Source organism: Pseudophryne corroboree, chromosome 4 (assembly GCF_028390025.1).
Source record: "Pseudophryne corroboree isolate aPseCor3 chromosome 4, aPseCor3.hap2, whole genome shotgun sequence".
NCBI classification, from domain to species: domain Eukaryota; kingdom Metazoa; phylum Chordata; class Amphibia; order Anura; family Myobatrachidae; genus Pseudophryne; species Pseudophryne corroboree.
This window is the reverse complement of record NC_086447.1, coordinates 63,124,336-63,147,420: the sequence shown is the minus strand read 5'-3', so window position 1 is coordinate 63,147,420 and position 23,085 is coordinate 63,124,336. Positions and strand designations below refer to the sequence as shown.

The following is a 23,085-nucleotide window of genomic DNA, read 5'->3' as shown; positions in this document are numbered from 1 at the left end:
CATGGATATTGATCAAGTATTGCCAAGTAGAGGACAGTCTTACATTCTGTTTTATCAGCAGTGTCAGAACTTGGAAGAAGGGCACATAGGATACAGGCAATGACTGCCTCCTGGGCATTGCTGACTAAGGCTTCACCAGGTATTTTGTACAGAGTTGATATGCGTTTATCTTTTCATGCATTGATTGATCACTAATTACTTGACATTCAAGCCCAAATCCATCCTCCATAGGTTCACAATGTGTTTAAAGATGTCTGTCCTTCTTAATCAATTAGTTTTGCTGTATCGTGTGATTTGTTCTTTTATGAAACTACTGCTTTTATAGTTCATTTCCCAGTGAAATTAAAACTCTGTTTCATAATTACCATATACTTGACATCAGTGTTTGGAGAATGTCAGTAGGTATGATATGGTAACTGCTGGTTAAATAAGGAAACACAGTATCCACAGAATATAATCTACCACTGAGCTACATCACATTTAATAGAATGATCAATTATTTTTCATAATTGGTGTTAATTCTTGCCCATTACTGTAGAGTGCATTCATGCATTTGTGGGTCTTGGGCTCTTCTGAAGAGGTTACATACAGATAAGTAAGAATCTATATTTTGCAAAACATGGAGATGCTGGGGATTGAAGCCGGGGCCTCATACATGCAAAGCATGCGCTCTACCACTGAGCTACATCCCCTTTGAGTTGGTGTGTATTGGTACCGAGCGATTGCTGTTCTGCATAGTACTCAAGTTCTACTACTTCCACTGTTCTAAGGTTAAACTCAGAGCACGGAGCAAAGATAACAATTATACCTTGCTGTATAGATTTCAAGGATACTGTAGGTATCATATGATAACTTTTATTTCAATGAGGAAACACAGATTCTGGGGAATATAATCTACCACTGAGCAACATCACATTTTATAGACTGGTCAATAATTTTTCATAGTTTGATTGAAACTTTTCCAATTTCTCTAGAGTATTTTAATGCATTTGTTGATCTGGAGAGGTTACATAGAATTAAGAAAGAATCTACATTTTGCAAAACATGGAGATGCATGCGCTCTACCACTGAGCTACATCCCCTGTGAAAAAGTGTGGTACTCATTCGATTGCAGCTTTGCATTGTACTCAAGTTCTACTATTTTCTAGTGTTCTAAGGGTCATCTCAGAGTATAAAGCAATAAAAACCATTACACTTTGCCAGAGTTCAAGGACACCATAGTTTCCAGAGCTGATCAGGATGCAAGTAGATGATCATTCCACACTTTAAATTGCTGTTAGACTTCTTCACCGGAGTCTGGGTTATCATCAGAATCCCCTACCTTATGTAATGAATGACATGGATATTGATCAAGTATTGCCAAGTAGAGGACAGTCTTACATTCTGTTTTATCAGCAGTGTCAGAACTTGAAGAAGGGCACATAGGATGCAGGCTATGACTGCCTCCTGGGCATTGCTGACTAAGGCTTCACCAGGTATTTTGTACAGAGTTGATATGTGTTTATCTTTTCATGCATTGATTGATCACTAATTACTTGACATTCAAGCCCAAATCCATCCTCCATAGGTTCACAATGTGTTTAAAGATGTCTGTCCTTCTTAATCAATTAGTTTTGCTGTATCGTGTGATTTGTTCTTTTATGAAACTACTGCTTTTATAGTTCATTTCCCAGTGAAATTAAAACTCTGTTTCATAATTACCATATACTTGACATCAGTGTTTGGAGAATGTCAGTAGGTATGATATGGTAACTGCTGGTTAAATAAGGAAACACAGTATCCACAGAATATAATCTACCACTGAGCTACATCACATTTAATAGAATGATCAATTTTTTTTCATAATTGGTGTTTATTCTTGCCCATTACTGTAGAGTACATTCATGCATTTGTTGGTCTTGGGCTCTTCTGAAGAGGTTACATACAGATAAGTAAGAATCTAGATTTTGCAAAACATGGAGATGCCAGGGATTGAACCCGGGGCCTCATACATGCAAAGCATGCGCTATACCACTGAGCTACATCCCCTTTGAGTTGGTGTGTTTTGATACCGAGCGATTGCCGTTCTGCATAGTACTCAAGTTCTACTACTTCCACTGTTCTAAGGTTAAACTCAGAGCACGGAGCAAAGATAACAATTATACCTTGCTGTATAGATTTCAAGGATACTGTAGGTATCATATGATAACTTTTATTTCAATGAGGAAACACAGATTCTGGGGAATATAATCTACCACTGAGCAACATCACATTTTATAGACTGGTCAATAATTTTTCATAGTTTGATTGAAACTTTTCCAATTTCTCTAGAGTATTTTAATGCATTTGTTGATCTGGAGAGGTTACATAGAGTTAAAAAAGAATCTACATTTTGCAAAACATGGAGATACCGGGGATTGAACCAAGGGCCTCATACATGCGAAGCGTGCGCTCTACCACTGAGCTACATCCCCTGTGAAAAATTGTGGTACTCATTCGATTGCAGCTTTGCATTGTACTCAAGTTCTACTATTTTCTAGTGTTCTAAGGGTCATCTCAGAGTATAAAGCAATAAAAACCATTACACTTTGCCAGAGTTCAAGGACACCATAGTTTCCACAGCTGATGAGGATGCAAGTAGATGATCATTCCACACTTTAAATTGCTGTTAAATTTCTTTACCGGAGTCTGGGTTATCATCAGAATCCCCTACCTTATGTAATGAATGGCATGGATATTGATCAAGTATTGCCAAGTAGAGGACAGTCTTTCATTCTGTTTTATCAGCAGTGTCAGAACTTGGAAGAAGGGCACATAGGATACAGGCAATGACTGCCTCCTGGGCATTGCTGACTAAGGCTTCACCAGGTATTTTGTACAGAGTTGATATGTGTTTATCTTTTCATGCATTGATTGATCACTAATTACTTGACATTCAAGCCCAAATCCATCCTCCATAGGTTCACAATGTGTTTAAAGATGTCTGTCCTTCTTAATCAAATAGTTTTGCTGTATCGTGTGATTTGTTCTTTTATGAAACTACTGCTTTTATAGTTCATTTCCCGGTGAAATTAAAACTCTGTTTCATAATTACCATATACTTGACATCAGTGTTTGGAGAATGTCAGTAGGTATGATATGGTAACTGCTGGTTAAATAAGGAAACACAGTATCCACAGAATATAATCTACCACTGAGCTACATCACATTTAATAGAATGATCAATTATTTTTCATAATTGGTGTTAATTCTTGCCCATTACTGTAGAGTGCATTCATGCATTTGTTGGTCTTGGGCTCTTCTGAAGAGGTTACATACAGATAAGTAAGAATCTATATTTTGCAAAATGCTGGGGATTGAACACGGGGCCTCATACATGATGCTGGGGATTGAACACGGGGCCTCATACATGCAAAGCATGCGCTCTACCACTGAGCTACATCCCCTTTGAGATGGTGTGCATTGATACCGAGCGATTGCTGTTCTGCATATTGATACCGAGCGATTGCTGTTCTGCATAGTACTCAAGTTCTACTACTTCCACTGTTCTAAGGTTAAACTCAGAGCACGGAGCAAAGATAACAATTATACCTTGCTGTATAGATTTCAAGGATACTGTAGGTATCATATGATAACTTTTATTTCAATGAGGAAACAGAGATTCTGGGGAATATAATCTACCACTGAGCAACATCACATTTTATAGACTGGTCAATAATTTTTCATAGTTTGATTGAAACTTTTCCAATTTCTCTAGAGTATTTTAATGCATTTGTTGATCTGGAGAGGTTACATAGAGTTAAGAAAGAATCTACATTTTGCAAAACATGGAGATGCCGGGGATTGAACCCGGGGCCTCATACATGCGAAGCATGCGCTCTACCACTGAGCTACATCCCTTGTGAAAAAGTTTGGTACTCATTCGATTGCAGCTTTGCATTGTACTCAAGTTCTACTATTTTCTAGTGTTCTAAGGGTCATCTCAGAGTATAAAGCAATAAAAACCATTACACTTTGCCAGAGTTCAAGGACACCATAGTTTCCACAGCTGATGAGGATGCAAGTAGATGATCATTCCACACTTTAAATTGCTGTTAGACTTCTTCACCGGAGTCTGGGTTATCATCAGAATCCCCTACCTTATGTAATGAATGGCATGGATATTGATCAAGTATTGCCAAGTAGAGGACAGTCTTTCATTCTGTTTTATCAGCAGTGTCAGAACTTGGAAGAAGGGCACATAGGATACAGGCTATGACTGCCTCCTGGGCATTGCTGACTAAGGCTTCACCAGGTATTTTGTACAGAGTTGATATGTGTTTATCTTTTCATGCATTGATTGATCACTAATTACTTGACATTCAAGCCCAATCCATCCTCCAAAGGTTTACAATGTGTTTAAAGATGTCTGTCCTTCTTAATCAATTAGTTTTGCTGTATCGTGTGATTTGTTCTTTTATGAAACTACTGCTTTTATAGTTCATTTCCCAGTGAAATTAAAACTCTGTTTCATAATTACCATATACTTGACATCAGTGTTTGGAGAATGTCAGTAGGTATGATATGGTAACTGCTGGTTAAATAAGGAAACACAGTATCCACAGAATATAATCTACCACTGAGCTACATCACATTTAATAGAATGATCAATTATTTTTCATAATTGGTGTTAATTCTTGCCCATTACTGTAGAGTGCATTCATGCATTTGTTGGTCTTGGGCTCTTCTGAAGAGGTTACATACAGATAAGTAAGAATCTATATTTTGCAAAACATGGAGATGCTGGGGATTGAACCCGGGGCCTCATACATGCAAAGCATGCGCTCTACCACTGAGCTACATCCCCTTTGAGATGGTGTGCATTGATACCGAGCGATTGCTGTTCTGCATAGTACTCAAGTTCTACTACTTCCACTGTTCTAAGGTTAAACTCAGAGCACGGAGCAAAGATAACAATTATACCTTGCTGTATAGATTTCAAGGATACTGTAGGTATCATATGATAACTTTTATTTCAATGAGGAAACAGAGATTCTGGGGAATATAATCTACCACTGAGCAACATCACATTTTATAGACTGGTCAATAATTTTTCATAGTTTGATTGAAACTTTTCCAATTTCTCTAGAGTATTTTAATGCATTTGTTGATCTGGAGAGGTTACATAGAGTTAAGAAAGAATCTACATTTTGCAAAACATGGAGATGCCGGGGATTGAACCCAGGGCCTCATACATGCAAAGCATGCGCTCTACCACTGAGCTACATCCCTTGTGAAAAAGTGTGGTACTCATTCGATTGCAGCTTTGCATTGTACTCAAGTTCTACTATTTTCTAGTGTTCTAAGGGTCATCTCAGAGTATAAAGCAATAAAAACCATTACACTTTGCCAGAGTTCAAGGACACCATAGTTTCCACAGCTGATGAGGATGCAAGTAGATGATCATTCCACACTTTAAATTGCTGTTAGACTTCTTCACCGGAGTCTGGGTTATCATCAGAATCCCCTACCTTATGTAATGAATGGCATGGATATTGATCAAGTATTGCCAAGTAGAGGACAGTCTTACATTCTGTTTTATCAGCAGTGTCAGAACTTGGAAGAAGGGCACATAGGATACAGGCTATGACTGCCTCCTGGGCATTGCTGACTAAGGCTTCACCAGGTATTTTGTACAGAGTTGATATGTGTTTATCTTTTCGTGCATTGATTGATCACTAATTACTTGACATTCAAGCCCAAATCCATTCTCCATAGGTTCACAATGTGTTTAAAGATGTCTGTCCTTCTTAATCAATTAGTTTTGCTGTATCGTGTGATTTGTTCTTTTATGAAACTACTGCTTTTATAGTTCATTTCCCAGTGAAATTAAAACTCTGTTTCATAATTACCATATACTTGACATCAGTGTTTGGAGAATGTCAGTAGGTATGATATGGTAACTGCTGGTTAAATAAGGAAACACAGTATCCACAGAATATAATCTACCACTGAGCTACATCACATTTAATAGAATGATCAATTATTTTTCATAATTGGTGTTAATTCTTGCCCATTACTGTAGAGTGCATTCATGCATTTGTTGGTCTTGGGCTCTTCTGAAGAGGTTACATACAGATAAGTAAGAATCTATATTTTGCAAAACATGGAGATGCCAGGGATTGAACACGGGGCCTCATACATGCAAAGTATGCGCTCTACCACTGAGCTACATCCCCTTTGAGTTGGTGTGCTTTGATACCGAGCGATTGCCGTTCTGCATAGTACTCAAGTTCTACTACTTCCATTGTTCTAAGGTTAAACTCAGAGCACGGAGCAAAGATAACAATTATACCTTGCTGTATAGATTTCAAGGATACTGTAGGTATCATATGATAACTTTTATTTCAATGAGGAAACACAGATTCTGGGGAATATAATCTACCACTGAGCAACATCACATTTTATAGACTGGTCAATAATTTTTCATAGTTTGATTGAAACTTTTCCAATTTCTCTAGAGTATTTTAATGCATTTGTTGATCTGGAGAGGTTACATAGAGTTAAGAAAGAATCTACATTTTGCAAAACATGTAGATGCCGGGGATTGAACCTGGGGCCTCATACATGCGAAGCATGCGCTCTACCACTGAGCTACATCCCCTGTGAGAAAGTGTGGTACTCATTCGATTGCAGCTTTGCATTGTACTCAAGTTCTACTATTTTCTAGTGTTCTAAGGGTCATCTCAGAGTATAAAGCAATAAAAACCATTACACTTTGCCAGAGTTCAAGGACACCATAGTTTCCACAGCTGATGAGGATGCAAGTAGATGATCATTCCACACTTTAAATTGCTGTTAGACTTCTTCACCGGAGTCTGGGTTATCATCAGAATCCCCTACCTTATGTAATGAATGGCATGGATATTGATCAAGTATTGCCAAGTAGAGGACAGTCTTACATTCTGTTTTATCAGCAGTGTCAGAACTTGGAAGAAGGGCACATAGGATACAGGCAATGACTGTCTCCTGGGCATTGCTGACTAAGGCTTCACCAGGTATTTTGTACAGAGTTGATATGTGTTTATCTTTTCATGCATTGATTGATCACTAATTACTTGACATTCAAGCCCAAATCCATCCTCCATAGGTTCACAATGTGTTTAAAGATGTCTGTCCTTCTTAATCAATTAGTTTTGCTGTATCGTGTGATTTGTTCTTTTATGAAACTACTGCTTTTATAGTTCATTTCCCAGTGAAATTAAAACTCTGTTTCATAATTACCATATACTTGACATCAGTGTTTGGAGAATGTCAGTAGGTATGATATGGTAACTGCTGGTTAAATAAGGAAACACAGTATCCACAGAATATAATCTACCACTGAGCTACATCACATTTAATAGAATGATCAATTATTTTTCATAATTGGTGTTAATTCTTGCCCATTACTGTAGAGTGCATTCATGCATTTGTTGGTCTTGGGCACTTCTGAAGAGGTTACATACAGATAAGTAAGAATCTATATTTTGCAAAACATGGAGATGCTGGGGATTGAACACGGGGCCTCATACATGCAAAGCATGCGCTCTACCACTTAGCTACATCCCCTTTGAGATGGTGTGCATTGATACCGAGCGATTGCTGTTCTGCATAGTACTCAAGTTCTACTACTTCCACTGTTCTAAGGTTAAACTCAGAGCACGGAGCAAAGATAACAATTATACCTTGCTGTATAGATTTCAAGGATACTGTAGGTATCATATGATAACTTTTATTTCAATGAGGAAACACAGATTCTGGGGAATATAATCTACCACTGAGCAACATCACGTTTTATAGACTGGTCAATAATTTTTCATAGTTTGATTGAAACTTTTCCAATTTCTCTAGAGTATTTTAATGAATTTGTTGATCTGGAGAGGTTACATAGAGTTAAGAAAGAATCTACATTTTGCAAAACATGGAGATGCCAGGGATTGAACCCGGGGCCTCATACATGCGAAGCATGCGCTCTACCACTGAGCTACATCCCCTGTGAAAAAATGTGGTACTCATTCGATTGCAGCTTTGCATTGTACTCAAGTTCTACTATTTTCTAGTGTTCTAAGGGTCATCTCAGAGTATAAAGCAATAAAAACCATTACACTTTGCCAGAGTTCAAGGACACCATAGTTTCCACAGCTGATGAGGATGCAAGTAGATGATCATTCCACACTTTAAATTGCTGTTAGACTTCTTCACCGGAGTCTGGGTTATCATCAGAATCCCCTACCTTATGTAATGAATGGCATGGATATTGATCAAGTATTGCCAAGTAGAGGACAGTCTTACATTCTGTTTTATCAGCAGTGTCAGAACTTGGAAGAAGGGCACATAGGATACAGGCTATGACTGCCTCCTGGGCATTGCTGACTAAGGCTTCACCAGGTTTTTTGTACAGAGTTGATATGTGTTTATCTTTTCATGCATTGATTGATCACTAATTACTTGACATTCAAGCCCAAATCCATCCTCCATAGGTTCACAATGTGTTTAAAGATGTCTGTCCTTCTTAATCAATTAGTTTTGCTGTATCGTGTGATTTGTTCTTTTATGAAACTACTGCTTTTATAGTTCATTTCCCAGTGAAATTAAAACTCTGTTTCATAATTACCATATACTTGAAATCAGTGTTTGGAGAATGTCAGTAGGTATGATATGGTAACTGCTGGTTAAATAAGGAACCAGTATCCACAGAATATAATCTACCACTGAGCTACATCACATTTAATAGAATGATCAATTATCTCCTATATAATAGCCCTATTCTGTGACCTTGTGATTCATTTGCTAACGCTGGGCGGAGTCACAACAGTGGGCGGAGTTATTCAAATGAGTCACAGAGATCTGGCCAAATCTACAGGAGACTAGGAGCAGAAGCAGATAGCATGGACATTGGGCATGTCACAGACAGGGCTGCATACCTCCCAGCTTTCTGCAGGAGCTTTCTCCAGGCAGAAGGAGGGAAACACTCGGCGAAAAGGGGGCGTGGCTTCACGGGAGGGTCCCCGTTTTCGTCAGTGAGGGGGCATGCCCAGCGCTCTGTGAGCTGCTGGCATGCCCCCAGGGGCTGATTATGAGTCTGGGGGGCCCAGGGCACTTGAGAAAGGGGATCCCAATCTCATTGCTGTGCCTGCTGGGGGTTGGGGGCGTGGCCTAATCGCGGACCGCGCGGCCACGCCCCCTTATGCAAATTCCGATTTTTGTTTTTATTTATTTTATGGGATTTTGGCCCCTCAGCTAGGGCTAAATCCAGAGGAGGTGGTCGCTCCCCCCTACACACCCGCACAGGGAGAAGAAAGCAGGGAGACTGCTGCCTCCCTGCAACACCACAGACCTGCCAATATGCAGCAGCGTGTGCTGACTGTAGCACAATGCTGCCACTGTTGCTGGCAGGACGGGGGGCGGGAGCTTCTGAGCTGGGACAGAGCTACTCCAGCCGGGGGGGGCACTCTAAAACTGTGGGGCTAACGGTACGTATCCCCCGCCCCCCCCCCCCCTTAATCCGGCTCTGCTGCTGGAACCCCCCCATTAATCCGTACCCCCTGATGCCCCCTCTCCCTCTGTCTCCACTATTCACCGCTGCTCTGCTAAGCAGAACAGCGAGTACAGGAGCTTTCCAACTGCCCCCCCCACCGCAGGACACTGCGACCCGCGGGTGGGACAGCGGGACAGACCCCAAAAAATGGGACTGTCCCGCGAAAATCGGGACATTTGGGAGGTATGGGGGTGTGTGAGGGGTATGTCATACAGACAGACGGGCACCGGCTCACTGTGTGCTTGACCCCCCACATCGGCATACTCAGCAGGGTCTCTCTGGTGCGGAGGAGCGTCACTTTCTGACACACTCAACGCTTCTTAGCTGCAGTTTAGTGAGGCACCTGCCGCTGTGCAGGTTCCATACTGCCTCTGTTATCTCCAGCCCCGGCAACCCCACCGCTAGCTGCAGCGCTGCCACCCGCAGTGGAGTGCGCCCAGCTCATTCACACACTTTAGCTGGCGGGTAGCGCTGCAGAAATCCGAGCTGCTTGCAGGCTCTGACCCACTCCTCCCTCCAGCCGCAGCGTCTCCTGGGAGCTAACCAGTCACTCCCAGTCTCCCCTTACCACAGTGCCCGGAAGCCGTGAGGTCCGCGCCACGTGCATGCTATGACCCCCTCCTCCCTCCAGCCGCAGCATCTCCTGGGGGCTAACCAGTCATTTCCAGTCTCACCTTACCACAGTGCCCGGCAGCTGCGCGAGGTCTGCGGTGTGTGACTGAGGAGGGGGGGGAGGGATGCGGACTGGCAGAGAAAGCAGGACTCCAGCCTGAGAGAGTCAGCCATGCCAAGTCTCCAGCAGCAGCAGATCCCAACAGGTTGGAATGGAACAGCAGCAGCCAGCAGCAGTGACTCCGGTAAGACACATCTGTCTGTCACCACTGTTTTGTCCCTAATACCAATCTCTCCCATGCCCTGTGCTCTGTCATGTCCCTGGCCTTGCCCTGCCACCCTTATTCTGGCCCTTTCACCCTTATCCTGGCCCTGTCACCCTTATGCTGGCCCTGTTACCCCTATCCTGGCCCTGTCACCCCTGTGCTTGCCCTGTGAACCCTATACTGGCCCCGGACCCCTCCCCCATCTGCATCCCCCACTCCTCTGCCCCTCCCCCACGCGCAGCACCTCCCGAACCTTCCCCATCCGGGCCCCACCCCCACTTCTGCCTCCCCTCCACCCGCAGCATCTAAAGACACCATCCGCAGTCCCCCCCGCACCCGCTACATTCTGTACATCGTGCCCTGCAGGTGCTGTTCACGCCGTCGCAAGGGGCTGCGCCTCCTTCACCATCGCACGCCCTTTCATTGTGCAATATTTAACCACTAACAAAGGAATGCAGGTAATACTCCATATAATACAAATATTAAACCCCAGAAAGGCATGCAAGGGTTAAGGGGGCGTAGCCCCTTGCGACGGTGTGAAGAGCGCCCATAGGGCGCGATGAAGCACCTAGTTTTTCATAATTGGTGTTAATTCTTGCCCATTACTGTAGAGTGCATTCATGCATTTGTTGGTCTTGGGCTCTTCTGAAGAGGTTACATACAGATAAGTAAGAATCTATATTTTGCAAAACATGGAGATGCTGGGGATTGAACCCGGGGCTTCATACATGCAAAGCATGCGCTCTACAACTGAGCTACATCCCCTTTGAGTTGGTGTGTATTGATACAGAGCGATTGCTGTTCTGCATAGTACTCAAGTTCTACTACTTCCACTGTTCTAAGGTTAAACTCAGAGCACGGAGCAAAGATAACAATTATACCTTGCTGTATAGATTTCAAGGATACTGTAGGTATCATATGATAACTTTTATTTCAATGAGGAAACACAGATTCTGGGGAATATAATCTACCACTGAGCAACATCACATTTTATAGACTGGTCAATAATTTTTCATAGTTTGATTGAAACTTTTCCAATTTCTCTAGAGTATTTTAATGCATTTGTTGATCTGGAGAGTTTACATAGAGTTAAGAAAGAATCTACATTTTGCAAAACATGGAGATGCCAGGGATTGAACCCGGGGCCTCATACATGCGAAGCATGCGCTCTACCACTGAGCTACATCCCCTGTGAAAATATGTGGTACTCATTCGATTGCAGCTTTGCATTGTACTCAAGTTCTACTATTTTCTAGTGTTCTAAGGGTCATCTCAGAGTATAAAGCAATAAAAACCATTACACTTTGCCAGAGTTCAAGGACACCATAGTTTCCACAGCTGATGAGGATGCAAGTAGATGATAATTCCACACTTTAAATTGCTGTTAGACTTCTTCACCGGAGTCTGGGTTATCATCAGAATCCCCTACCTTATGTAATGAATGGCATGGATATTGATCAAGTATTGCCAAGTAGAGGACAGTCTTACATTCTGTTTTATCAGCAGTGTCAGAACTTGGAAGAAGGGCACATAGGATACAGGCTATGACTGCCTCCTGGGCATTGCTGACTAAGGCTTCACCAGGTATTTTGTACAGAGTTGATATGTGTTTATCTTTTCATGCATTGATTGATCACTAATTACTAGACATTCAAGCCCAAATCCATCCTCCATAGGTTCACAATGTGTTTAAAGATGTCTGTCCTTCTTAATCAATTAGTTTTGCAGTATCGTGTGATTTGTTCTTTTATGAAACTACTGCTTTTATAGTTCATTTCCCAGTGAAATTAAAACTCTGTTTCATAATTACCATATACTTGACATCAGTGTTTGGAGAATGTCAGTAGGTATGATATGGTAACTGCTGGTTAAATAAGGAAACACAGTATCCACAGAATATAATCTACCACTGAGCTACATCACATTTAATAGAATGATCAATTATTTTTCATAATTGGTGTTAATTCTTGCCCATTACTGTAGAGTGCATTCATGCATTTGTTGGTCTTGGGCTCTTCTGAAGAGGTTACATACAGATAAGTAAGAATCTATATTTTGCAAAACATGGAGATGCTGGGGATTGAACACGGGGCCTCATACATGCAAAGCATGCGTTCTACCACTGAGCTACATCCCCTTTGAGATGGTGTGCATTGATACCGAGCGATTGCTGTTCTGCATAGTACTCAAGTTCTACTACTTCCACTGTTCTAAGGTTAAACTCAGAGCACGGAGCAAAGATAACAATTATACCTTGCTGTATAGATTTCAATGATACTGTAGGTATCATATGATAACTTTTATTTCAATGAGGAAACACAGATTCTGGGGAATATAATCTACCACTGAGCAACATCACATTTTATAGACTGGTCAATAATTTTTCATAGTTTGATTGAAACTTTTCCAATTTGTCTAGAGTATTTTAATGCATTTGTTGATCTGGAGAGGTTACATAGAGTTAAGAAAGAATCTACATTTTGCAAAACCTGTAGATGCCGGGGATTGAACCTGGGGCCTCAAACATGCAAAGCATGCGCTCTACCACTGAGCTACATCCCCTGTGAAAAAGTGTGGTACTCATTCGATTGCAGCTTTGCATTGTACTCAAGTTCTACTATTTTCTAGTGTTCTAAGGGTCATCTCAGAGTATAAAGCAATAAAAACCATTACACTTTGCCAGAGTTCAAGGACACCATAGTTTCCACAGCTGATGAGGATGCAAGTAGATGATCATTCCATACTTTAAATTGCTGTTAGACTTCTTCACCGGAGTCTGGGTTATCATCAGAATCCCCTACCTTATGTAATGAATGGCATGGATATTGATCAAGTATTGCCAAGTAGAGGACAGTCTTACATTCTGTTTTATCAGCAGTGTCAGAACTTGGAAGAAGGGCACATAGGATACAGGCAATGACTGCCTCCTGGGCATTGCTGACTAAGGCTTCACCAGGTATTTTGTACAGAGTTGATATGTGTTTATCTTTTCATGCATTGATTGATCACTAATTACTTGACATTCAAGCCCAAATCCATCCTCCATAGGTTCACAATGTGTTTAAAGATGTCTGTCCTTCTTAATCAATTAGTTTTGCTGTATCGTGTGATTTGTTCTTTTATGAAACTACTGCTTTTATAGTTCATTTCCCAGTGAAATTAAAACTCTGTTTCATAATTACCATATACTTGACATCAGTGTTTGGAGAATGTCAGTAGGAATGATATGGTAACTGCTGGTTAAATAAGGAAACACAGTATCCACAGAATATAATCTACCACTGAGCTACATCACATTTAATAGAATGATCAATTATTTTTCATAATTGGTGTTAATTCTTGCCCATTACTGTAGAGTGCATTCATGCATTTGTTGGTCTTGGGCTCTTCTGAAGAGGTTACATACAGATAAGTAAGAATCTATATTTTGCAAAACGTGGAGATGCTGGGGATTGAACACGGGGCCTCATACATGCAAAGCATGCGCTCTACCACTGAGCTACATCCCCTTTGAGATGGTATGCATTGATACCGAGCGATTGCTGTTCTGCATAGTACTCAAGTTCTACTACTTCCACTGTTCTAAGGTTAAACTCAGAGCACGGAGCAAAGATAACAATTATACCTTGCTGTATAGATTTCAAGGATACTGTAGGTATCATATGATAACTTTTATTTCAATGAGGAAACACAGATTCTGGGGAATATAATCTACCACTGAGCAACATCACATTTTATAGACTGGTCAATCATTTTTCATAGTTTGATTGAAACTTTTCCAATTTCTCTAGAGTATTTTAATGCATTTGTTGATCTGGAGAGGTTACATAGAGTTAAGAAAGAATCTACATTTTGCAAAACATGGAGATGCCGGGGATTGAATTCGGGGCCTCATACATGCGAAGCATGCGCTCTACCACTGAGCTACATCCCTTGTGAATAAGTGTGGTACTCATTCGATTGCAGCTTTGCATTGTACTCAAGTTCTACTATTTTCTAGTGTTCTAAGGGTCATCTCAGAGTATAATGCAATAAAAACCATTACACTTTGCCAGAGTTCAAGGACACCATAGTTTCCACAGCTGATGAGGATGCAAGTAGATGATCATTCCACACTTTAAATTGCTGTTAGACTTCTTCACCGGAGTCTGGGTTATCATCAGAATCCCCTACCTTATGTAATGAATGGAATGGATATTGATCAAGTATTGCCAAGTAGAGGACAGTCTTACATTCTGTTTTATCAGCAGTGTCAGAACTTGGAAGAAGGGCACATAGGATACAGGCTATGACTGCCTCCTGGGCATTGCTGACTAAGGCTTCACCAGGTATTTTGTACAGAGTTGATATGTGTTTATCTTTTCATGCATTGATTGATCACTAATTACTTGACATTCAAGCCCAAATCCATCCTCCATAGGTTCACAATGTGTTTAAAGATGTCTGTCCTTCTTAATCAATTAGTTTTGCTGTATCGTGTGATTTGTTCTTTTATGAAACTACTGCTTTTATAGTTCATTTCCCAGTGAAATTAAAACTCTGTTTCATAATTACCATATACTTGACATCAGTGTTTGGAGAATGTCAGTAGGTATGATATGGTAACTGCTGGTTAAATAAGGAAACACAGTATCCACAGAATATAATCTACCACTGAGCTACATCACATTTAATAGAATGATCAATTATTTTTCATAATTGGTGTTAATTCTTGCCCATTACTGTAGAGTGCATTCATGCATTTGTTGGTCTTGGGCTCTTCTGAAGAGGTTACATACAGATAAGTAAGAATCTATATTTTGCAAAACATGGAGATGCCGGGGATTGAACCCGGGGCCTCATACATGCAAAGCATGCGCTCTACCACTGAGCTACATCCCCTTTGAGTTGGTGTGCTTTGATACCGAGCGATTGCCGTTCTGCATAGTACTCAAGTTCTACTACTTCCACTGTTCTAAGGTTAAACTCAGAGCACGGAGCAAAGATAACAATTATACCTTGCTGTATAGATTTCAAGGATACTGTAGGTATCATATGATAACTTTTATTTCAATGAGGAAACACAGATTCTGGGGAATATAATCTACCACTGAGCAACATCACATTTTATAGACTGGTCAATAATTTTTCATAGTTTGATTGAAACTTTTCCAATTTCTCTAGAGTATTTTAATGCATTTGTTGATCTGGAGAGGTTACATAGAGTTAAGAAAGAATCTACATTTTGCAAAACATGTAGATGCCGGGGATTGAACCTGGGGCCTCAAACATGCGAAGCATGCGCTCTACCACTGAGCTACATCCCCTGTGAAAAAGTGTGGTACTCATTCGATTTCAGCTTTGCATTGTACTCAAGTTCTACTATTTTCTAGTGTTCTAAGGGTCATCTCAGAGTATAAAGCAATAAAAACCATTACACTTTGCCAGAGTTCAAGGACACCATAGTTTCCACAGCTGATGAGGATGCAAGTAGATGATCATTCCACACTTTAAATTGCTGTTAGACTTCTTCACCGGAGTCTGGGTTATCATCAGAATCCCCTACCTTATGTAATGAATGGCATGGATATTGATCAAGTATTGCCAAGGAGAGGACAGTCTTACATTCTGTTTTATCAGCAGTGTCAGAACTTGGAAGAAGGGCACATAGGATACAGGCAATGACTGCCTCCTGGGCATTGCTGACTAAGGCTTCACCAGGTATTTTGTACAGAGTTGATATGTGTTATCTTTTCATGCATTGATTGATCACTAATTACTTGACATTCAAGCCCAAATCCATCCTCCATAGGTTCACAATGTGTTTAAAGATGTCTGTCCATCTTAATCAATTAGTTTTGCTGTATCGTGTGATTTGTTCTTTTATGAAACTACTGCTTTTATAGTTCATTTCCCAGTGAAATTAAAACTCTGTTTCATAATTACCATATACTTGACATCAGTGTTTGGAGAATGTCAGTAGGTATGATATGGTAACTGCTGGTTAAATAAGGAAACACAGTATCCACAGAATATAATCTACCACTGAGCTACATCACATTTAATAGAATGATCAATTATTTTTCATAATTGGTGTTAATTCTTGCCCATTACTGTAGAGTGCATTCATGCATTTGATGGTCTTGGGCTCTTCTGAAGAGGTTACATACAGATAAGTAAGAATCTATATTGTGCAAAACATGGAGATGCTGGGGATTGAACCCGGGGCCTCATACATGCAAAGCATGCGCTCTACCACTGAGCTACATCCGCTTTGAGTTGGTGTGTATTGATACAGAGCGATTGCTGTTCTGCATAGTACTCAAGTTCTACTACTTCCACTGTTCTAAGGTTAAACTCAGAGCACGGAGCAAAGATAACAATTATACCTTGCTGTATAGATTTCAAGGATACTGTAGGTATCATATGATAACTTTTATTTCAATGAGGAAACACAGATTCTGGGGAATATAATCTACCACTGAGCAACATCACATTTTATAGACTGGTCAATAATTTTTCATAGTTTGATTGAAACTTTTCCAATTTCTCTAGAGTATTTTAATGAATTTGTTGATCTGGAGAGGTTACATAGAGTTAAGAAAGAATCTACATTTTGCAAAACATGGAGATGCCAGAGATTGAACCCGGGGCTTCATACATGCGAAGCATGCGCTCTACCACTGAGCTACATCCCCTGTTAAAAAGTGTGGTACTCATTCGATTGCAGCTTTGCATTGTACTCAAGTTCTACTATTTTCTAGTGTTCTAAGGGTCATCTCAGAGTATAAAGCAATAAAAACCATTACACTTTGCCAGAGTTCAAGGACACCATAGTTTCCACAGCTGATGAGAATGCAAGTAGATGATCATTCCACACTTTAAATTGCTGTTAGACTTCTTCACCGGAGTCTGGGTTATCATCAGAATCCCCTACCTTATGTAATGAATGGCATGGATATTGATCAAGTATTGCCAAGTAGAGGACAGTCTTACATTCTGTTTTATCAGCAGTGTCAGAACTTGGAAGAAGGGCACATAGGATACAGGCTATGACTGCCTCCTGGGCATTGCTGACTAAGGCTTCACCAGGTATTTTGTACAGAGTTGATATGTGTTTATCTTTTCATGCATTGATTGATCACTAATTACTTGACATTCAAGCCCAAATCCATCCTCCATAGGTTCACAATGTGTTTAAAGATGTCTGTCCTTCTTAATCAATTAGTTTTGCTGTATCGTGTGATTTGTTCTTTTATTAAACTACTGCTTTTATAGTTCATTTCCCAGTGAAATTAAAACTCTGTTTCATAATTACCATATACTTGACATCAGTGTTTGGAGAATGTCAGTAGGTATGATATGGTAACTGCTGGTTAAATAAGGAAACAGTATCCACAGAATATAATCTACCACTGAGCTACATCACATTTAATAGAATGATCAATTATTTTTCATAATTGGTGTTAATTCTTGCCCATTACTGTAGAGTGCATTCATGCATTTGTTGGTCTTGGGCTCTTCTGAAGAGGTTACATACAGATAAGTAAGAATCTATATTTTGCAAAACATGGAGATGCTGGGGATTGAACCCGGGGCCTCATACATGCAAAGCATGCGCTCTACCACTGAGCTACATCCCCTTTGAGTTGATGTGTATTGATACCGAGCGATTGCTGTTCTGCATAGTACTCAAGTTCTACTACTTCCACTGTTCTAAGGTTAAACTCAGAGCACGGAGCAAAGATAACAATTATACCTTGCTGTATAGATTTCAAGGATACTGTAGGTATCATATGATAACTTTTATTTCAATGAGGAAACACAGATTCTGGGGAATATAATCTACCACTGAGCAACATCACATTTTATAGACTGGTCAATACTTTTTCATAGTTTGATTGAAACTTTTCCAATTTCTCTAGAGTATTTTAATGCATTTGTTGATCTGGAGAGGTTACATAGAGTTAAGAAAGAATCTACATTTTGCAAAACATGGAGATGCCAGGGATTGAACCTGGGGCCTCATACATGCGAAGCATGCACTCTACCACTGAGCTACATCCCCTGTGAAAAAGTGTGGTACTCATTCGATTGCAGCTTTGCATTGTACTCAAGTTCTACTATTTTCTAGTGTTCTAAGGGTCATCTCAGAGTATAAAGCAATAAAAACCATTACACTTTGCCAGAGTTCAAGGACACCATAGTTTCCACAGCTGATGAGGATGCAAGTAGATGATCATTCCACACTTTAAATTGCTGTTAAACTTCTTCTCCGGAGTCTGGGTTATCATCAGAATCCCCTACCTTATGTAATGAATGGCATGGATATTGATCAAGTATTGCCAAGTAGAGGACAGTCTTTCATTCTGTTTTATCAGCAGTGTCAGAACTTGGAAGAAGGGCACATAGGATACAGGCAATGACTGCCTCCTGGGCATTGCTGACTAAGGCTTCACCAGGTATTTTGTACAGAGTTGATATGTGTTTATCTTTTCATGCATTGATTGATCACTAATTACTTGACATTCAAGCCCAAATCCATCCTCCATAGGTTCACAATGTGTTTAAAGATGTCTGTCCTTCTTAATCAATTAGTTTTGCTGTATCGTGTGATTTGTTCTTTTATGAAACTACTGCTTTTATAGTTCATTTCCCAGTGAAATTAAAACTCTGTTTCATAATTACCATATACTTGACATCAGTGTTTGGAGAATGTCAGTAGGTATGATTTGGTAACCGCTGGTTAAATAAGGAAACACAGTATCCACAGAATATAATCTACCACTGAGCTACATCACATTTAATAGAATGATCAATTATTTTTCATAATTGGTGTTAATTCTTGCCCATTACTGTAGAGTGCATTCATGCATTTGTTGGTCTTGGGCTCTTCTGAAAAGGTTACATACAGATAAGTAAGAATCTATATTTTGCAAAACATGGAGATGCTGGGGATTGAACCCGTGGCCTCATACGTGCAAAGCATGCGCTCTACCACTGAGCTACATCCCATTTGAGTTGGTGTGTATTGATACCGAGCGATTGCTGTTCTGCATAGTACTCAAGTTCTACTACTTCCACTGTTCTAAGGTTAAACTCAGAGCACGGAGCAAAGATAACAATTATACCTTGCTGTATAGATTTCAATGATACTGTAGGTATCATATGATAACTTTTATTTCAATGAGGAAACACAGATTCTGGGGAATATAATCTACCACTGAGCAACATCACATTTTATAGACTGGTCAATAATTTTTCATAGTTTGATTGAAACTTTTCCAATTTGTCTAGAGTATTTTAATGCATTTGTTGATCTGGAGAGGTTACATAGAGTTAAGAAAGAATCTACATTTTGCAAAACCTGTAGATGCCGGGGATTGAACCTGGGGCCTCAAACATGCAAAGCATGCGCTCTACCACTGAGCTACATCCCCTGTGAAAAAGTGTGGTACTCATTCGATTGCAGCTTTGCATTGTACTCAAGTTCTACTATTTTCTAGTGTCCTAAGGGTCATCTCAGAGTATAAAGCAATAAAAACCATTACACTTTGCCAGAGTTCAAGGACACCATAGTTTCCACAGCTGATGAGGATGCAAGTAGATGATCATTCCATACTTTAAATTGCTGTTAGACTTCTTCACCGGAGTCTGGGTTATCATCAGAATCCCCTACCTTATGTAATGAATGGAATGGATATTGATCAAGTATTGCCAAGTAGAGGACAGTCTTACATTCTGTTTTATCAGCAGTGTCAGAACTTGGAAGGAGGGCACATAGGATACAGGCAATGACTGCCTCCTGGGCATTGCTGACTAAGGCTTCACCAGGTATTTTGTACAGAGTTGATATGTGTTTATCTTTTCATGCATTGATTGATCACTAATTACTTGACATTCAAGCCCAAATCCATCCTCCATAGGTTCACAATGTGTTTAAAGATGTCTGTCCTTCTTAATCAATTAGTTTTGCTGTATCGTGTGATTTGTTCTTTTATGAAACTACTGCTTTTATAGTTCATTTCCCAGTGAAATTAAAACTCTGTTTCATAATTACCATATACTTGACATCAGTGTTTGGAGAATGTCAGTAGGTATGATATGGTAACTGCTGGTTAAATAAGGAAACACAGTATCCACAGAATATAATCTACCACTGAGCTACATCACATTTAATAGAATGATCAATTATTTTTCATAATTGGTGTTAATTCTTGCCCATTACTGTAGAGTGCATTCATGCATTTGTTGGTCTTGGGCTCTTCTGAAGAGGTTACATACAGATAAGTAAGAATCTATATTTTGCAAAACATGGAGATGCTGGGGATTGAACACGGGGCCTCATACATGCAAAGCATGCGCTCTACCACTGAGCTACATCCCCTTTGAGATGGTGTGCATTGATACCGAGCGATTGCTGTTCTGCATAGTACTCAAGTTCTACTACTTCCACTGTTCTAAGGTTAAACTCAGAGCACGGAGCAAAGATAACAATTATACCTTGCTGTATAGATTTCAAGGATACTGTAGGTATCATATGATAACTTTTATTTCAATGAGGAAACACAGATTCTGGGGAATATAATCTACCACTGAGCAACATCACATTTTATAGACTGGTCAATAATTTTTCATAGTTTGATTGAAACTTTTCCAATTTCTCTAGAGTATTTTAATGCATTTGTTGATCTGGAGAGGTTACATAGAGTTAAGAAAGAATCTACATTTTGCAAAACATGGAGATGCCGGGGATTGAACCCGGGGCCTCATACATGCGAAGCATGCGCTCTACCACTGAGCTACATCCCTTGTGAATAAGTGTGGTACTCATTCGATTGCAGCTTTGCATTGTACTCAAGTTCTACTATTTTCTAGTGTTCTAAGGGTCATCTCAGAGTATAATGCAATAAAAACCATTACACTTTGCCAGAGTTCAAGGACACCATAGTTTCCACAGCTGATGAGGATGCAAGTAGATGATCATTCCACACTTTAAATTGCTGTTAGACTTCTTCACCGGAGTCTGGGTTATCATCAGAATCCCCTACCTTATGTAATGAATGGAATGGATATTGATCAAGTATTGCCAAGTAGAGGACAGTCTTACATTCTGTTTTATCAGCAGTGTCAGAACTTGGAAGAAGGGCACATAGGATACAGGCTATGACTGCCTCCTGGGCATTGCTGACTAAGGCTTCACCAGGTATTTTGTACAGAGTTGATATGTGTTTATCTTTTCATGCATTGATTGATCACTAATTACTTGACATTCAAGCCCAAATCCATCCTCCATAGGTTCACAATGTGTTTAAAGATGTCTGTCCTTCTTAATCAATTAGTTTTGCTGTATCGTGTGATTTGTTCTTTTATGAAACTACTGCTTTTATAGTTCATTTCCCAGTGAAATTAAAACTCTGTTTCATAATTACCATATACTTGACATCAGTGTTTGGAGAATGTCAGTAGGTATGATATGGTAACTGCTGGTTAAATAAGGAAACACAGTATCCACAGAATATAATCTACCACTGAGCTACATCACATTTAATAGAATGATCAATTATTTTTCATAATTGGTGTTAATTCTTGCCCATTACTGTAGAGTGCATTCATGCATTTGTTGGTCTTGGGCTCTTCTGAAGAGGTTACATACAGATAAGTAAGAATCTATATTTTGCAAAACATGGAGATGCCGGGGATTGAACCCGGGGCCTCATACATGCAAAGCATGCGCTCTACCACTGAGCTACATCCCCTTTGAGTTGGTGTGCTTTGATACCGAGCGATTGCCGTTCTGCATAGTACTCAAGTTCTACTACTTCCACTGTTCTAAGGTTAAACTCAGAGCACGGAGCAAAGATAACAATTATACCTTGCTGTATAGATTTAAAGGATACTGTAGGTATCATATGATAACTTTTATTTCAATGAGGAAACACAGATTCTGGGGAATATAATCTACCACTGAGCAACATCACATTTTATAGACTGGTCAATAATTTTTCATAGTTTGATTGAAACTTTTCCAATTTCTCTAGAGTATTTTAATGCATTTGTTGATCTGGAGAGGTTACATAGAGTTAAGAAAGAATCTACATTTTGCAAAACATGTAGATGCCGGGGATTGAACCTGGGGCCTCAAACATGCGAAGCATGCGCTCTACCACTGAGCTACATCCCCTGTGAAAAAGTGTGGTACTCATTCGATTTCAGCTTTGCATTGTACTCAAGTTCTACTATTTTCTAGTGTTCTAAGGGTCATCTCAGAGTATAAAGCAATAAAAACCATTACACTTTGCCAGAGTTCAAGGACACCATAGTTTCCACAGCTGATGAGGATGCAAGTAGATGATCATTCCACACTTTAAATTGCTGTTAGACTTCTTCACCGGAGTCTGGGTTATCATTAGAATCCCCTACCTTATGTAATGAATGGCATGGATATTGATCAAGTATTGCCAAGGAGAGGACAGTCTTACATTCTGTTTTATCAGCAGTGTCAGAACTTGGAAGAAGGGCACATAGGATACAGGCAATGACTGCCTCCTGGGCATTGCTGACTAAGGCTTCACCAGGTATTTTGTACAGAGTTGATATGTGTTATCTTTTCATGCATTGATTGATCACTAATTACTTGACATTCAAGCCCAAATCCATCCTCCATAGGTTCACAATGTGTTTAAAGAT

At 40.0% G+C, this 23,085-nt stretch overlaps 25 non-coding genes across 25 annotated transcripts; all 25 read right to left on the bottom strand.

Annotated features, from left to right (window-relative positions):
• Positions 1-620: 620 nt before the first annotated feature.
• Positions 621-692, bottom strand: TRNAA-UGC (transfer RNA alanine (anticodon UGC)). The gene has a single exon. It is a non-coding gene; the product is annotated as a tRNA-Ala (tRNA).
• A 1,264-nt stretch (positions 693-1,956) lies between these two features.
• On the bottom strand, positions 1,957-2,028 carry TRNAA-UGC (transfer RNA alanine (anticodon UGC)). Its single transcript has one exon. It is a non-coding gene; the product is annotated as a tRNA-Ala (tRNA).
• A 353-nt stretch (positions 2,029-2,381) lies between these two features.
• TRNAA-CGC (transfer RNA alanine (anticodon CGC)) lies at positions 2,382-2,453 on the bottom strand. The gene has a single exon. It is a non-coding gene; the product is annotated as a tRNA-Ala (tRNA).
• A 1,354-nt stretch (positions 2,454-3,807) lies between these two features.
• Positions 3,808-3,879, bottom strand: TRNAA-CGC (transfer RNA alanine (anticodon CGC)). Its single transcript has one exon. It is a non-coding gene; the product is annotated as a tRNA-Ala (tRNA).
• An 874-nt stretch (positions 3,880-4,753) lies between these two features.
• On the bottom strand, positions 4,754-4,825 carry TRNAA-UGC (transfer RNA alanine (anticodon UGC)). Its single transcript has one exon. It is a non-coding gene; the product is annotated as a tRNA-Ala (tRNA).
• Positions 4,826-5,178: 353 nt separating this feature from the next.
• Positions 5,179-5,250, bottom strand: TRNAA-UGC (transfer RNA alanine (anticodon UGC)). The gene has a single exon. It is a non-coding gene; the product is annotated as a tRNA-Ala (tRNA).
• Positions 5,251-6,125: 875 nt separating this feature from the next.
• On the bottom strand, positions 6,126-6,197 carry TRNAA-UGC (transfer RNA alanine (anticodon UGC)). Its single transcript has one exon. It is a non-coding gene; the product is annotated as a tRNA-Ala (tRNA).
• Positions 6,198-6,550: 353 nt separating this feature from the next.
• Positions 6,551-6,622, bottom strand: TRNAA-CGC (transfer RNA alanine (anticodon CGC)). The gene has a single exon. It is a non-coding gene; the product is annotated as a tRNA-Ala (tRNA).
• Positions 6,623-7,922: 1,300 nt separating this feature from the next.
• On the bottom strand, positions 7,923-7,994 carry TRNAA-CGC (transfer RNA alanine (anticodon CGC)). The gene has a single exon. It is a non-coding gene; the product is annotated as a tRNA-Ala (tRNA).
• A 3,115-nt stretch (positions 7,995-11,109) lies between these two features.
• Positions 11,110-11,181, bottom strand: TRNAA-UGC (transfer RNA alanine (anticodon UGC)). Its single transcript has one exon. It is a non-coding gene; the product is annotated as a tRNA-Ala (tRNA).
• A 353-nt stretch (positions 11,182-11,534) lies between these two features.
• TRNAA-CGC (transfer RNA alanine (anticodon CGC)) lies at positions 11,535-11,606 on the bottom strand. The gene has a single exon. It is a non-coding gene; the product is annotated as a tRNA-Ala (tRNA).
• A 1,300-nt stretch (positions 11,607-12,906) lies between these two features.
• Positions 12,907-12,978, bottom strand: TRNAA-UGC (transfer RNA alanine (anticodon UGC)). Its single transcript has one exon. It is a non-coding gene; the product is annotated as a tRNA-Ala (tRNA).
• An 875-nt stretch (positions 12,979-13,853) lies between these two features.
• TRNAA-UGC (transfer RNA alanine (anticodon UGC)) lies at positions 13,854-13,925 on the bottom strand. The gene has a single exon. It is a non-coding gene; the product is annotated as a tRNA-Ala (tRNA).
• Positions 13,926-14,278: 353 nt separating this feature from the next.
• On the bottom strand, positions 14,279-14,350 carry TRNAA-CGC (transfer RNA alanine (anticodon CGC)). The gene has a single exon. It is a non-coding gene; the product is annotated as a tRNA-Ala (tRNA).
• Positions 14,351-15,225: 875 nt separating this feature from the next.
• On the bottom strand, positions 15,226-15,297 carry TRNAA-UGC (transfer RNA alanine (anticodon UGC)). Its single transcript has one exon. It is a non-coding gene; the product is annotated as a tRNA-Ala (tRNA).
• Positions 15,298-15,650: 353 nt separating this feature from the next.
• On the bottom strand, positions 15,651-15,722 carry TRNAA-CGC (transfer RNA alanine (anticodon CGC)). Its single transcript has one exon. It is a non-coding gene; the product is annotated as a tRNA-Ala (tRNA).
• Positions 15,723-16,596: 874 nt separating this feature from the next.
• On the bottom strand, positions 16,597-16,668 carry TRNAA-UGC (transfer RNA alanine (anticodon UGC)). Its single transcript has one exon. It is a non-coding gene; the product is annotated as a tRNA-Ala (tRNA).
• A 353-nt stretch (positions 16,669-17,021) lies between these two features.
• On the bottom strand, positions 17,022-17,093 carry TRNAA-CGC (transfer RNA alanine (anticodon CGC)). Its single transcript has one exon. It is a non-coding gene; the product is annotated as a tRNA-Ala (tRNA).
• An 873-nt stretch (positions 17,094-17,966) lies between these two features.
• TRNAA-UGC (transfer RNA alanine (anticodon UGC)) lies at positions 17,967-18,038 on the bottom strand. Its single transcript has one exon. It is a non-coding gene; the product is annotated as a tRNA-Ala (tRNA).
• Positions 18,039-18,391: 353 nt separating this feature from the next.
• TRNAA-CGC (transfer RNA alanine (anticodon CGC)) lies at positions 18,392-18,463 on the bottom strand. Its single transcript has one exon. It is a non-coding gene; the product is annotated as a tRNA-Ala (tRNA).
• A 1,300-nt stretch (positions 18,464-19,763) lies between these two features.
• On the bottom strand, positions 19,764-19,835 carry TRNAA-UGC (transfer RNA alanine (anticodon UGC)). Its single transcript has one exon. It is a non-coding gene; the product is annotated as a tRNA-Ala (tRNA).
• Positions 19,836-20,710: 875 nt separating this feature from the next.
• Positions 20,711-20,782, bottom strand: TRNAA-UGC (transfer RNA alanine (anticodon UGC)). Its single transcript has one exon. It is a non-coding gene; the product is annotated as a tRNA-Ala (tRNA).
• A 353-nt stretch (positions 20,783-21,135) lies between these two features.
• TRNAA-CGC (transfer RNA alanine (anticodon CGC)) lies at positions 21,136-21,207 on the bottom strand. Its single transcript has one exon. It is a non-coding gene; the product is annotated as a tRNA-Ala (tRNA).
• Positions 21,208-22,082: 875 nt separating this feature from the next.
• On the bottom strand, positions 22,083-22,154 carry TRNAA-UGC (transfer RNA alanine (anticodon UGC)). The gene has a single exon. It is a non-coding gene; the product is annotated as a tRNA-Ala (tRNA).
• Positions 22,155-22,507: 353 nt separating this feature from the next.
• On the bottom strand, positions 22,508-22,579 carry TRNAA-CGC (transfer RNA alanine (anticodon CGC)). The gene has a single exon. It is a non-coding gene; the product is annotated as a tRNA-Ala (tRNA).
• Between the last annotated feature and the right edge of the window lie 506 nt (positions 22,580-23,085).